Source organism: Poromitra crassiceps (genome assembly GCF_964638095.1).
Source record: "Poromitra crassiceps genome assembly, chromosome: 7".
In the NCBI taxonomy this organism is placed as follows: domain Eukaryota; kingdom Metazoa; phylum Chordata; class Actinopteri; order Beryciformes; family Melamphaidae; genus Poromitra; species Poromitra crassiceps.
Window position 1 is genome coordinate 31956130 of NC_139628.1, and position 13126 is coordinate 31969255.

A 13126-nucleotide genomic window follows, 5' to 3' on the forward strand; every position below is an offset into this window, starting at 1 on the left:
TTCCTTTTATTCCCTCTAAAACACCGGTTCCTTCTTAAAAACATTGTTTTACTTTCACAACTTCCCCATCTTATTTTCCATTCACATGCCAACTGACAACATTCCTTAGACCTTGTATAGGTTTCCAACAGTGAAAATGTATGCATGTAGACTCCTGTTCAACGACTGTTAAATACAGCAATGGTTTTAAGTCCAGTCTGCAGGAATTGTTTTAATTGTTTATTGTGGATCCCCATTAGTCCACACTCTTCCTGGGGTCCAAACGTAAAATAAAACGTAAAATACAAACCTAAAAATCCAAATGCATTGGAGCAAAAACACATGGCATGCTTCATCTACTCTGTGCACAGGAGGATTGCGACTCCACGCTCATAGAAGTTATGTGGGTCTTCTATAGTAGCAATGTCAAAGTCGATGCAATAGAGCATGTCTGACCGGGTGAAGTCCAGGTAGACGGGCAGAGTCACCTGTAGGGAAGAGAAAAACAAAGTGTCACTTAAAATCTGAATTCAATGGCCTCAAATGACTTTTCACAAACTAGCCGGACAGTAGAGAGTGTTGGGTATGCATGAGATGGTTTGTTGTTCGTACCATGGGTCTCTTCTCTTGGCTGCACCGCTTGATCCAGCGGACCCGAGTGAGAGGCAGCTCAGTGGAGATGGTGGTGGACAGAGAGAGCTTGTTGTTGGCACATGTAGCCCCCTGCAGTTTCAGACCTGGGCGCAACATTAAACAATGTGCGTTTGAACCATAAACAAAACATTCTACCAATCTTCAGTATAGGAAATGTTAAGATGACTGCTTAAGTATATTTCCCCCCGGGGATCATTAAAGTCTTTCTGATTCTGATTCTAAGGATTAAGCATTCACATTGTCTTAGAAAAGGCATGTGTAACTGTACTGTACACCCACAGGAGGAGAAGGACACACTTAACATATTCACATACACTTCTATTGTAATCCCAAACTCAACCTGCACCGCCTGACTACAGGTGACGTGCTAGTTGTCTGACCTTTGATGTCGAAGCTGCAGGCGTCCGGCTCGTCGCTCTGGGCGTTGGCGACGTTCGCCTCCAGACACAGCTCTTCAATATACCAGCTGTTGGCCAGGGCCACATACAAGCAGGTGGCCATGAAGTACTCCTCTGGCTTGAAGAAACTGCCCGGGCACACAGGGATGTTCTGGAAGGGGAGGCGGCAGAAAAGAGTGAAGGAATGAGAAAGAAAGGAGATGAGAAATGACAACAAAGCTGTGAGCAGTGTTGTCAGACATCAAGTCACTATACATCTCAAGTCGGAGTCGATTCTCAAGTCCTCACCAAAGAAGAGTCTATGTCCCCATTACCTGAGTCCGAGTCGAAGTCTGGAGGTACTGAACATGAGCGTGAATCCACATGTAGGTGGAACACACGTGTCTGCCTGCCATTGCATGTAAGGCATGAAAGGGAATAATGTCACAGTATTAATATAGCTACAGTACCAATATCTTGTGCCAAAAAAAACAAAAAAACAACAACAAGTCTAAGCCCATGTTCACACCATATGCTCAACCTACGCTGAAGCCCCAAGTTTCATCCTTGTTAACAGGCGAGGCCGTTCTCACCAGCCGCGCGCACGCCTTGCTCGAGCCACGCTCAAGCCGAAGTTAATGGAATAAAGTCAAGGGAAGTTGTGGGCGGGGTCAAGGCGCACAGAGCGAGGCGCTGAGGAAAAGAGTGCTTCTTGTGTGACCGGTTAAGCGTGAGCTCAGCTTCAGCGTGGCTTTGGCGTATGGTGTGAACAAAGGCAGAGTCCTCGTCTCCAACTTCCAAGTCCGAATGCATGAATGCTCGAGTCCCAGTCCCAGTCATCAGTGCTCAAGTCTAACTCGAGTCTGAGTCCTGGACCCGAGCACAACACAGGCTGTGATGTGCTTCAGTCCATTTTTGAGGATTCCATCACGATATCGAGGAGATCCCAGGCTTTACAGTTATACAAAGGGTTAACTGTACCTTCAGCTCCTTTGCGCCCCCACTGGCTGCCTGGGAGATCTGCTGCAGCTGTTGGATTCTCTCACTGAAGTCTGCCACCCACTGGATCACAGTCATGGATGTTGGAACTGTGTAGCGACGCCAGCTGCGAGGGAGAATACCTGGGGAGAAAGAAAGGCCCGTATACAGGCAATTAAGAAACAATCTACGCGAGATTAAAAAAATTGTGTTAATAAAGTTGAGGGGTTTTCCTGTGAAAATCTAAATACTAAGATTTTACCTTTAACAAGGCTATTGCTAAGTGTGCGCAGGTCATTTGTCTGCATCTTCTTGCCTTCACACACGTGCACCACATTCGACAGATCCTGACGGATCTCATGCAGCATCTTGGCGCCCATGTTCACCTCGCCCTCAAAGAAGCGGAACAGTGGGTCCTGATGTGTGCGCGTAAAGAAAACATTATCGCAAATGCAGAAGCTGGGCAGTTGCATGGGCGACATGGCAGTTAAAGGGAGGCTTTGCCGATTATCAACCCACTTTGTATCATTATAATCCCTGTACTACAAGCAGATTGGCAGTGTTTACCTTCTCTAGATCTTTTCCACACGGAGAAATATCCTCCCGTTTGTCTGCCTGCAGAAATTCCGCCCCCGCCAGTTGCAAGTCATTAAGACTCGTTAAGGCTCTCGATGCGATTCTCCGTGGTTGTGCGCATACTTATAAAAAAAAAAAAACTAACAGCCACGGCAGCCCTCGAGCAGATTCCGCATCTCGAGCAGAGCTTCCGCATTTCCGTTGTGACGCGTTTTGGCAGAGAATGAACTGCGAGCTCTCCCCTGTACGGTCGACTGAGGGAAGGTAAAGGCTTCCCATCTGCTCATACTACTGACATTGTAAGGATACAAATCTGCTTGAAAAACAGCAAAGCCTTTATTTAAATACATATTTAATTCAACCTGTACTTCCATTTGTCGATTTCATTTTACTGTAGTTTGACATACGAGCATACAACAAAACCTGCAAAAAAAAATCTAAACTCTGCTACCAAACACCTTTCCTCCATGTTTCCTGTTACCTTGATATTCTCCACTGTGTGTTTGAGTGGATTGAGAGTTTGGGGGATGAACTGCAGCCAGGTGCAGGCAGTGGTCCTCATCCAGGCCGGTTGGGTGTCAGAGGTCCATGTGGTGTGCTGCCTCTTCTCCTCCAACATCTGCATTTTCAGCATCTTACCCATCATGGCAGTGCCTGCGCAGTCTGGCAGAGGGAGCCAGCGAGCAGGGAGGCGAGGGAGAGGTGGAGGACAAGGCGAGGTGGGAGGTACAGTAGGGGAACAAGAAATTAATTGTGGAGCAAAGAAACAAATACTAAGGTACTTCAGGGGCCGGTTGCACCAACTGGTCTTACGACTGGTCTTAAGCTAAGTCGGTCATAAGTTTACGACCTAACAGCTACGCGTAAGCTGCCTATAGTGACCGCGCGCAACTTGAACAACGAGCGAGCATTTAGATGGGAGAGAGTAATTAGGGACAGAAGCAATCCATTTGACATGTATAATGACGAGGAGCTGATTGAGAGGTTTCGGTTCTGTTGGAGAGATCTTCCTGAACTTATTGAAGAGCTGTCACCGGATTTACAGTTTGTGTCAGCGCTACCACCGGCTTTGCAAGTGCTAATTGCTCTTCGTTTTTATGCAAACCGGGCTTTCCAGAACACCGTTGGGGACATGATTCGAGTCCACAAGTCCACTGCCTGTCGGGTCATCCGCAGAGTTTCCCTGGCACTGAACCGCCGCCTTGCTGTTCATGTTCACCTCCCTACTGAACCAGAGGCTGCGGTGAGGAAACAGCGTTTCCTTCAGGCCTCCGGCATCCCGGGCATCGTGGGCTGCATTGATGGGACCTATGTCAAGATCCAGGCACCGTCTGAACATGAATATCCATTTGTCAACCGCAAAGGATATCATTCCATCAACGTTGAGATTGCTTGCGATGCCAGTTACAAAATATTTAATTTGGTGGCAAGATGGCCTGGACCCACCCATGACTCTCGCATCCTCCACTCTGCAACTAGGTCAGTTGTGGATCGGTGCATTGGTGTCCTCAAGCGCAAGTAAGCTGCATAATAGGCTATATAAGCCATCTTAAAAAATCCCTTGCACAGAAACTATAGGCCAATTACATATAATTATATATTATATGTAGCCTATAAATATATAATTAAAATACACAAGTATGCTGAATAACTAAACAAATGTGTAAAGATGGATACCCAAACTCCATTCAAAAACATGCAGTTTTAACTAATATTATCTGTATTTTAGGTTTCACTGTCGGGGAGATGAGGATGCACCCTGAAAGAGTCTGCACTGTCATAGCTGCATGCACGGTGCTCCACAACATCTGTGTCACCAAGGGGATCCCTCTCCCCAGGCATGACCATCAGCCGGTGCAGGACGAGGAAGATCTGCAGCCCGTGGCCCCAGCAGCAGCGCACGGGGATATCGGTGGCCGACTAGCACACACATTGTCAACACCTTATAGCCTATATAGAGTCGGACATACCTCTCTTGTTTCAAAAGGCTGGTGGTAGCGCTGCATTGCCGTCTGACACAAACTGTAAATCGGTTGACAGCTGTTCAATAAGTTCACTTCAAAGAGATCTCTCCTACATAATCAAAACCTCTTAATCAGCTCCTTGTCATTTGACCATTTCCAATGTATTGCTTCTTTCCCAATTGCATAATTCCCGTCTAAATGTCTGCTCGTTCTCTTGAAAACAAATGGAACAGAAAGGAACAGTCCATTACTGTAAATTAAATGAAATACATATTTTCTTGTTAACAGTACTGTACACTGATGTGGTTGATTCTTATTATGATGGCGTAAATCCACTCTAAAGACATAGACGTAAAGACGTAGGCGTTATGATGACCAGGCATAGTTAAGACCAGTTGGTGCAACCGGCCCCAGTAGACTAGCACATGCTTCCTCTGATACATGTGCATTCTAGTGAAGTGTTTTTACTCAGTTCAGTGCGACGCTTCCTGGGCAGGAAAGGCTCTTTGTGAGTGACCGTGTTGGGTTTGGCCTTGAACTTTGGCACCTAAAGGGTTCAAAGGAAAGACGTCAATGTGGCTTACAGACAGTTGGCTAAATGCTAAAGCTCAATGCTAGCTTGATCCTTTGGGCTCCAGAAAGAGCCTCTACCTTTTCGTTCTTCTCCTCGAGCCTCTCCGCCTTCAGTGCCCTCTTCTCTCGCTCTCTCTCTTCAAAAGAGAACGGGCAGACCGTCGTACCCTTCTTCCTGGGCTGGAAGGAGATGCCGAAATGAGCCAGAGGTGCGTTGGGTCTGCTGGAACCTACAATATTGACACATCTCACATGAACTCATGTTCACCAACCCTGGAAGATGAGTATGACCAACTCTGAATAATTACAGAACTGCATGTTAGGAGAGTTCAGCTTCCAGGAGCACTTGTGGTGTGTATTGCGGCAGTACAATTAAATACTGACTACATGCCACCACCCAAGACTCTTTCAGTCAAGGAAAAACCCTGGACACATCTTAGTACTATGGAAATTCTCCAGTATCAGCACCTTATCATTCTTGACACACGCCAACGGAGATACGATTGCAATGGAAACTCACCAAAATTAAGGTCTGCATTGTCTCCATGATGGCCGTTTGGGTCCATGTGTGCCATGTGCTATATAAATCCAGGTTATTATTAATATTATTATTAATATTAGTGTTAATGCTCCAGCCTTCAAACATAGGAGTGAGGAGGGGAACTCAGGTGAACTTAAAATAGGACAATCAGTGGAGGAGCCAACAGGTGAAGACAATGACTAATAATCAGTGAGGAGTAAAGCTAAGGAAAGAAGTGAGGTAAAGGAAGTGAATAGGTGAGGAGAGGAAGTGGAAAAACTAAGAGGGAATTAGAATATTTACAACAGACAGTCATCTTTAAACGGACGTCAGTGAAGCGGATTAGTGAAGTTTGTCTTGTTAGGTCAGTTGACTGCCTGAACCTTCTCGGACGTTGTTCACACCATTCTAAAGTTAATACAGTTAGCTCTCTGGTCAGGCCCTTTTCACAGCAACAGTTTTGAGGTGGTAAAGCAGGAAGTACAGCAGGTGTAACCAATAGCATTATTGAGGGCCCTGACACTGGAACACCTAATGAAATGGAACCATTAATGGTATTGGTTACACCTGCACCATCTCAAAACGCTTGCTGTGAAATGGGTCTATTCCCCTGTGAGCTGTTGGGGGAGAACAGTGCCCTGCCCGCTCCATGCCGTGCGTCAGATCAGGGCTGGGGGGAAAGGATGAATGTGAATTATTTATTTATTTTGAAAAATAATAATAATAATAATAATACACTTTTCTTTTCTTTTCTTTTTTTACATTTTGGTCCAAGTGAAATGTTCTGTGGTCTCTCCTGTTTCCATTTTAAATATAGCTGAATCGCATTTTACAAAATGTCTATGGGAAAAAATGGTGGATGAAAATCTCTTGGTGTGCATGCTGAAGCAGGAAGTGATGTTGACTTGGGCTCTCTATTATAGAGAGAAGACAGGTAGACTGTGAAAATAATGGGAGTATCTGTCCGCTACACCTGACCCTGACACCTGCTGCGGCCTCTATGACCTGTGTGTGTGTGTGTGTGTGTGTGTGTGTGTGTGTGTGTGTGTGTGTGTGTGTGTGTGTGTGTGTGTGTGTGTGTCCATGCACCCGTCTGTCTTTGAGTATCTAGTATATCAGCTTTCATCCCGTGAGGAATCTGTCGTGTCTTTCAGCATCTTCCTATTGAGACACCTGGGGAAGACAATAAGAGACGGACCACCTGCGGGAAGATATTTGAGGGGACCAGTGCGGGAAAACAAGCTGCGGAAAGACTGACGGACAGTTTGGTGTCTCTGGTACAAAAAAAACTAAAACAACAAAGATCTATTGGGAGAAAAAACACACTCAAAGTGCTACAAATATACAAATAGTGTAAAAAAATATATAGGCAGCATAATGGAATGGTGTGTTGTAAATAAAATAAATAAATAAATAATTAAATAAATAAATACATACATACATACATACATACATACATACATACATAGATCCTACATACATACATACATACATACATAGGCCTACATACATACATACATACATAAATAAATAAATACATAAATACATAAATACATAAATAAATAAACTAAAGGTAGAAAATGATGAAATGACTTTTACATTTTTGCTCAGTTTTGCTGGACTTTAACCATTGGAAGTATTCCCCCCGTCCACCGGTTGTTCAAATTAGCCCCTCCCACTGCGGCTACACCCCCTGACCTTCAGTTTCAATACGTCAAACAAAATACACGCAAACAAATCATGCTCGCCATGCTCTCGCCACTTCATGGCTCTTTAAAAATCTGAAATGCACGTCATCATTTCCATTAGGCTATTAAGGCAGACGCCACCCCCCACCCCAGCCCCCCCCCCCCCCCACCACCACCACCACACGCACACACACACGCACACGCACACACACACGCACACGCACACGCACACACACACGCACACACACACACACACACACACACACACACACACAGACAGCCATAATAGTGGGCGAGGTAATCCTAGGTAATTCTCTATATATCAAACCTCCAGGCTGAAGTTCAGAGCCGCTAATTGCACATGTGGCATCAAGTCTCATCTTAAGAGTGAAAAATGAAGACAACGAAAAGAAAATGAGCCAGATTTACTGTAAAGCCAGGGTCAGTTGGGTTTTACAACTTTCACACACACACACGCACACACACGCACACACACACACACACACACACACACGCACACACACACACACACACACACACACACACACACACACACACACACACACACACACACACACACAGCGGTATCGAGGCAGACAGATACTGTATGATGACATCATCGTGGTCGGTGATTCAATCGTCACCGGTGGCGACCGCGAGCCGACACCTGACCGCAAGCCCCGTATATCAAGACCCCTGCGGTGTGTGTGTGTGTGTGTGTGTGTGTGTGTGTGTGTGTGTGTGTGTGTGTGTGTGTGTGTGTGTGTGTGTGTGTGTGTGTGTGTGTGTGTGTGTGTGTGTGTGTGTGTGTGTGTATGTTCCTTTGGAGACACTGTGTTGCCTGATGATGAAATGGAGGGGGATCTCTCTCTCCCTCCCTCCCTCCGTCTCTCTCTCTCTCTCTCTCTCTCTCTCTCTCTCTCTCTCTCTCTCTCTCTCTCTGTCTGGAAACATTGACAGCTCTATCTTTTTTTATTTTGTCTGCACGCTCCCTCGATGAATCTCATTTGTTTTTATCTTTCTTTCTCACACATCTTTTATTTGCACCTTCCCTCTTTAAAAGAAGGATGTTTGATTTTTTACTTCTAAAGCCTCACATATCAATTTACACAAACAAAACAAAAGCTGAAATCTATTGCCTAAAGGTCCCGTAAGGTCCCTGACAGGATTCTCCTTGGCTCTGACGATAAAGGAGTTGGATGCTCTATGGTGAAAGTATCAAAAAGGTCCCCGTCTAAAGGCCCAATTATACTCTAGTCCAGGGGTGTCAAACTCAATTTCATCCCGGGCCACATCAGCATTATGGTTGCCTTCAAAGGGCCGGTTGTAAATGTAACACGATATAAATGTATCAACCCTACTTGTTATCATATTACATTTCGGGCGTTTTTCTGTCCGTTCTCTGAATGCTTACGGATACGCAGCATGAAACGGAGCAGAATCACACACACCACACTCACACATTTGACTCTCTACTGCCCACTAGTGGATGTATTGCTTAACACGATACCAACGTGAAAGATGCATGGAAGTATGGGAGATTACACCGTTTGAAACACGACACATTTATTTTCCTATGAAAATGGAGTATAATTGGGCCTTGAATCCACACAATCCATATGAGAAAAGCAAGCCTCTAAATGAGCCGTTTGGACTTCCGTGCATGAGCACACGCTGTATGCTGTATGCTAGCTAGCATTGCCTTCTTTTTTGTTGTTGCTAGCATTGACTGTGTTAGTTTGCCTAGCTCTATGCCTGCTGTATTGTCGTTAGTGGATATGGAATAAACGGTCCACGCATGTGCTGGCCTGGATCCAACAGAGAACCGACTTGTCTCTTCGTCCCCGCGTCTTCTACATACTCCAATTATGCCAAGGTATACTTTTCAATGGCATATTGATCTGTAAAGATGCTACCTTTAAAATGTTAAAAATTTTCTATTTTGCAGAAGCGCTCAAGATAACTAATTACTTGAATAATATTATATATATATAGCCTAAAGGTGAGTTTGTTATGCCAATAACCATTTTGTCTAAATAACCCCATGATGTGACACATCTGCTCTCACCGTCCCTCTATATAACAAAGCCTCAACACAGAGTATCAGTTAGGCTACAACAGACAGTCACATGTTGGTAGATGTATGATGTCATCAGTCTGAGACGGCGACCCAGCGACCTTTGGCGAGCTGTAAGTCACCACCAACGAGCCTCTGTGATCTTCCTCTCCCTCCGCCTCATAAAAGGTCATCGGTCTTCCTCGTAAATATCCAATAATGCATAATAAAAGGAGAGTGCGAGATGGGCGAGAGACCTCGACCCTATTAGCACGTTTGATTCATTCAGTCTCTGGGCGGTTATTGATCTGCGGCACCTGGTGTGGTGGTGGATGATATTCTCTGGGGACTCTTCAGCTCTCTGGTATGGCGTCATTATATGGCAATTTTAGGTGCCAAGAATGTTCCCCTAACATTCCATTTAGGTTATGAAAATGTTACCTTGGAAAGAAAATGGCTGTGAGTTGTGTCTGTTCCCAGTTTTGTCTGTTCTGTCGCTCGTTATTAGAGGCATTGACCATGTACTTCTAATATGAATAAACACAGGAACGAGATGGGACGGGAGTCAGTCTTCCGCCTTGCTCCCTTACACCCCAAACACACCAGAAGCATATCGCCTCGTGTTTACATGGACATGAGTATCCTGGTTATTATCGGGGGTTTTAAGTATCCCGTTTTTGTGTTTCCACACGTAAACATCATATCCTGATTTCAGAAACCTGGATAAGCCCTTATCCTGGTTTTGAAAAACCTGATTATGCTAGCTGGAGTACTCCAAAAGAAACCGGGATACTGTTGCATGTATACATCTTATCCTGGCTTCTGACGGCAGCAGACTACCTGCACAGGGCGCGCCTTGAACAAAGTCTCACTTCTGGTGCGATGAGAAAAGAGTTTTGTCTTTCGATGAAGACATAATATAATATATACATTATATATATTATATATATTATATTATAATATATATACAATCATATATATTATATATTATATATATTATATTATAATATATATACAATCATATATATTATATTATAATATATATATTATATACAATAATATATCCGCTGTACTAAGTCATAAAATGACCCATGCTATGTTATGTCATGGATTTTGGAAACGCGCTAAGTTGAAATGGCTTTTCCGACAGCTAATGCTTCAGGCAGTATTTTCTCTCCTGAGATTGATTCCGTTGAGGAAGGTCTGTTTTTGTGGGGTTAGATGAGTTTTGATGACGGGGTTTGGTGACGGCAGTCTCCGGTCTGCAGTGGCATGGAGAACGGGAACGTGCAAGCTGATCAATCCGTGGGAACCCCCGGGAACCTCGGGTGTGACTGCCATGCTGGCTCCCTCTCTCCCTCTTAGCTCGGTTAGCCTCGTCTGTTACGCGGTTCTTTGCTTTGTTTTGCTACAGAAGTTTAGCAGTGAGCCTGTCTTCCATGTTACCATTATCTACCATACTGATTAGTGTCACGCTCTTCAATCTGGAAATGCAAACTGCTGTGTTTTCTTTCTGTTTACACGTGGCAGCGCACGTGAGCTGGTTGGGGGCTGTGTCAATGTTGAAAAAAGAAGTCTAACTCCCAGTTTATTCATTGAGGAGCATTGACGTTTCGGTCATGGCGACCTTCATCATTCTGCTGAAGGTCACTGGGAGTTAAGTCTACTTTTTGCGTCGCTGGCACAACAGACGGGTTTGTCGCCAAGCACTGTTGAACCGACTGCACGCACGAGTTCTTCTGTTGAGTGACGTCTGCTGTCAGCGCTTGCGTCAGTGCTTGTTTGGCTACATAGCAAATTATAAAATTACATGAATTATGATGGAAAATATTGAGCTCATTTCCAAAGATCTGAGGAGTAAAGAGGAGGAGAGGAGATGTAAAGAGAGGTAAAATAGTGTATGTTTTGTTGTGACTGTATTGGAAGCTGGGAAAGTCGTACAAAAATATGGTTCAAATTAAAGTGTTGTCAGAAATGTAGAAACAGCACCCAGCAGTTTTCAAAACCCAGTGGGCTTTGTGAGACTGGAGTGGAAGCCAGTTCCCCACCAAAGCCCAGTGGATTTTGAAAGAGTTTGCTGAAAGAAAGATAGATTGCAGAATCTTCCCAACCCATAGAGTAGCATGTGATCCTTCAACTGAAGTGAAAATAGGCATTTTATCCAAATGGGAGTTACGAGGTCTTCATACAGCAATATTAATTTTAGGAATTACATTTTTTTTTATTCAGTATCTCCTTTTGTAAGGAAGCTTGTGTGCTTGCCTTGGGTGAAGTGTGAAGTGTGCTGGATCGTAGGTGAGGGCTCACGGGCAGTGATCGGTCAGAACCACAGAGATGTCGGTCCTCGGATCCGGTCGAAGGAAAGGAAGACATATGAAGAAGAATACAGCGTCACCGAACACCTTGTTATATATCCCCCCACATTTGGTGTATGACATCATTGGTGATGTCACAACGTCCGGGGAGGTATGACATCATCGGTGACCCCGTAAAGTCCCGTCTGCCATCACAGTCAGCCTAGACCGTCTGACATCGCCGATGACCTCACAGGTGAACTCTGACGTCATCATTGATGATGTCACGGTGGTGTCATTGTCATTACGTCGTTGGCGCGTTGGTTCGTGGGCATCGATTGCCCCAAGAACAGGCCTGATGGTGGGCCATTACAGACCGTTTTCTACACCTTTCTAAATACTGGGGAGTCTATAAAGGTGTAAAGCAGAGGTGGGCAAAAATAATTCACAGGGCCATACTGACTTACATCAAGTAAGTGAAGTGCCACACATTGGACATCATACCTGCCAACACTCCTGATTTTCGCGGGAGTCTCCCTATTAACCCTCTCTCCCGTTGTGATTGGTAATTTCTCGTTAATCTCTGATATAATAGTGATACAAATCCAATCGCTGTCGCAGATGAGATTTACTAACATAATTCTGCCTTTAATTGAGTTTTTCGGGGTTGTTTTGTTTTTCTTTGAGGACGTTGGGGGCCGGATTGAGATGGCCCAGGGGCCGGGGCCGGGCCGGCCCTGGTCAGAATTCGTCCTAGGCTATCTTTGGTCACTGTGATAATGGCCATCTTTGAACCCCTCTCACTGCGCGACGCAGGACGAGCGTTTTTGTAGCCACGACCAACGATATCTCCACGTTTCTTTCACGTTCGTCTTCTTTCGTTTGGGACAGCTCAAAATCACACGGTGTGAAGAAGAGGGCTTAAGGTGGTTTGACAAGAAGACATTTTGAACATTTTGGACCTGCTGACCTCAGTGGCAGGGCTCGAACAGAGAAAAGAGAACTTACAATGCGGATCAATAAAGTATCAACCTATTATTAAACGTTGAGGAGATCCCCTTTCGCTCGGCTTTTATCAAGTTTCACACCCCAACAGCTGGTGAGCTTGAAATCAGCAGGGGGGCCTGTGTGTGTGTGTGTGTGTGTGTGTGTGTGTGTGTGTGTGTGTGTGTGTGTGTCTGTGTGTGTGTGTGTGTCTGTGTGTGTGTGTGTGTGTGTGTGTGTGTGTGTGTGTGTGTGTGTGTGTGTGTGTGTGTGTGTGTGTGTGTGTGTGTGCGTGCGTGTGTGTGCGTGCGTGCGTGCGCGCGCGCGCATGCGTGTGAACAGCACCAGAATGTGTTTTACAGCCTGGTAAGGTACCGTCCTCGGGGCGAGCGTTGTTAGTGAACCGCATTCTTCTCTCTTCCCTATAATCACGCACAGACCCACAGTTCAGCACCGGGGCAGAGCCGGCTTGTTCGGCAACAT

General features: G+C 45.1%; 1 pseudogene across 1 annotated transcript in view; it reads left to right on the forward strand.

Annotated features, from left to right (window-relative positions):
* The first annotated feature begins 3696 nt into the window (after window positions 1-3696).
* Window positions 3697-13126, forward strand: part of LOC310779539 (hsp90 co-chaperone Cdc37-like) — a 44454-nt pseudogene continuing 35024 nt past the window's right edge. Inside the window, exons 1-2 of the transcript in view lie at window positions 3697-3945; window positions 6776-6898. The product of the transcript in view is annotated as a hsp90 co-chaperone Cdc37-like (transcript). The remainder of the gene's footprint in view (window positions 3946-6775; window positions 6899-13126) is intronic.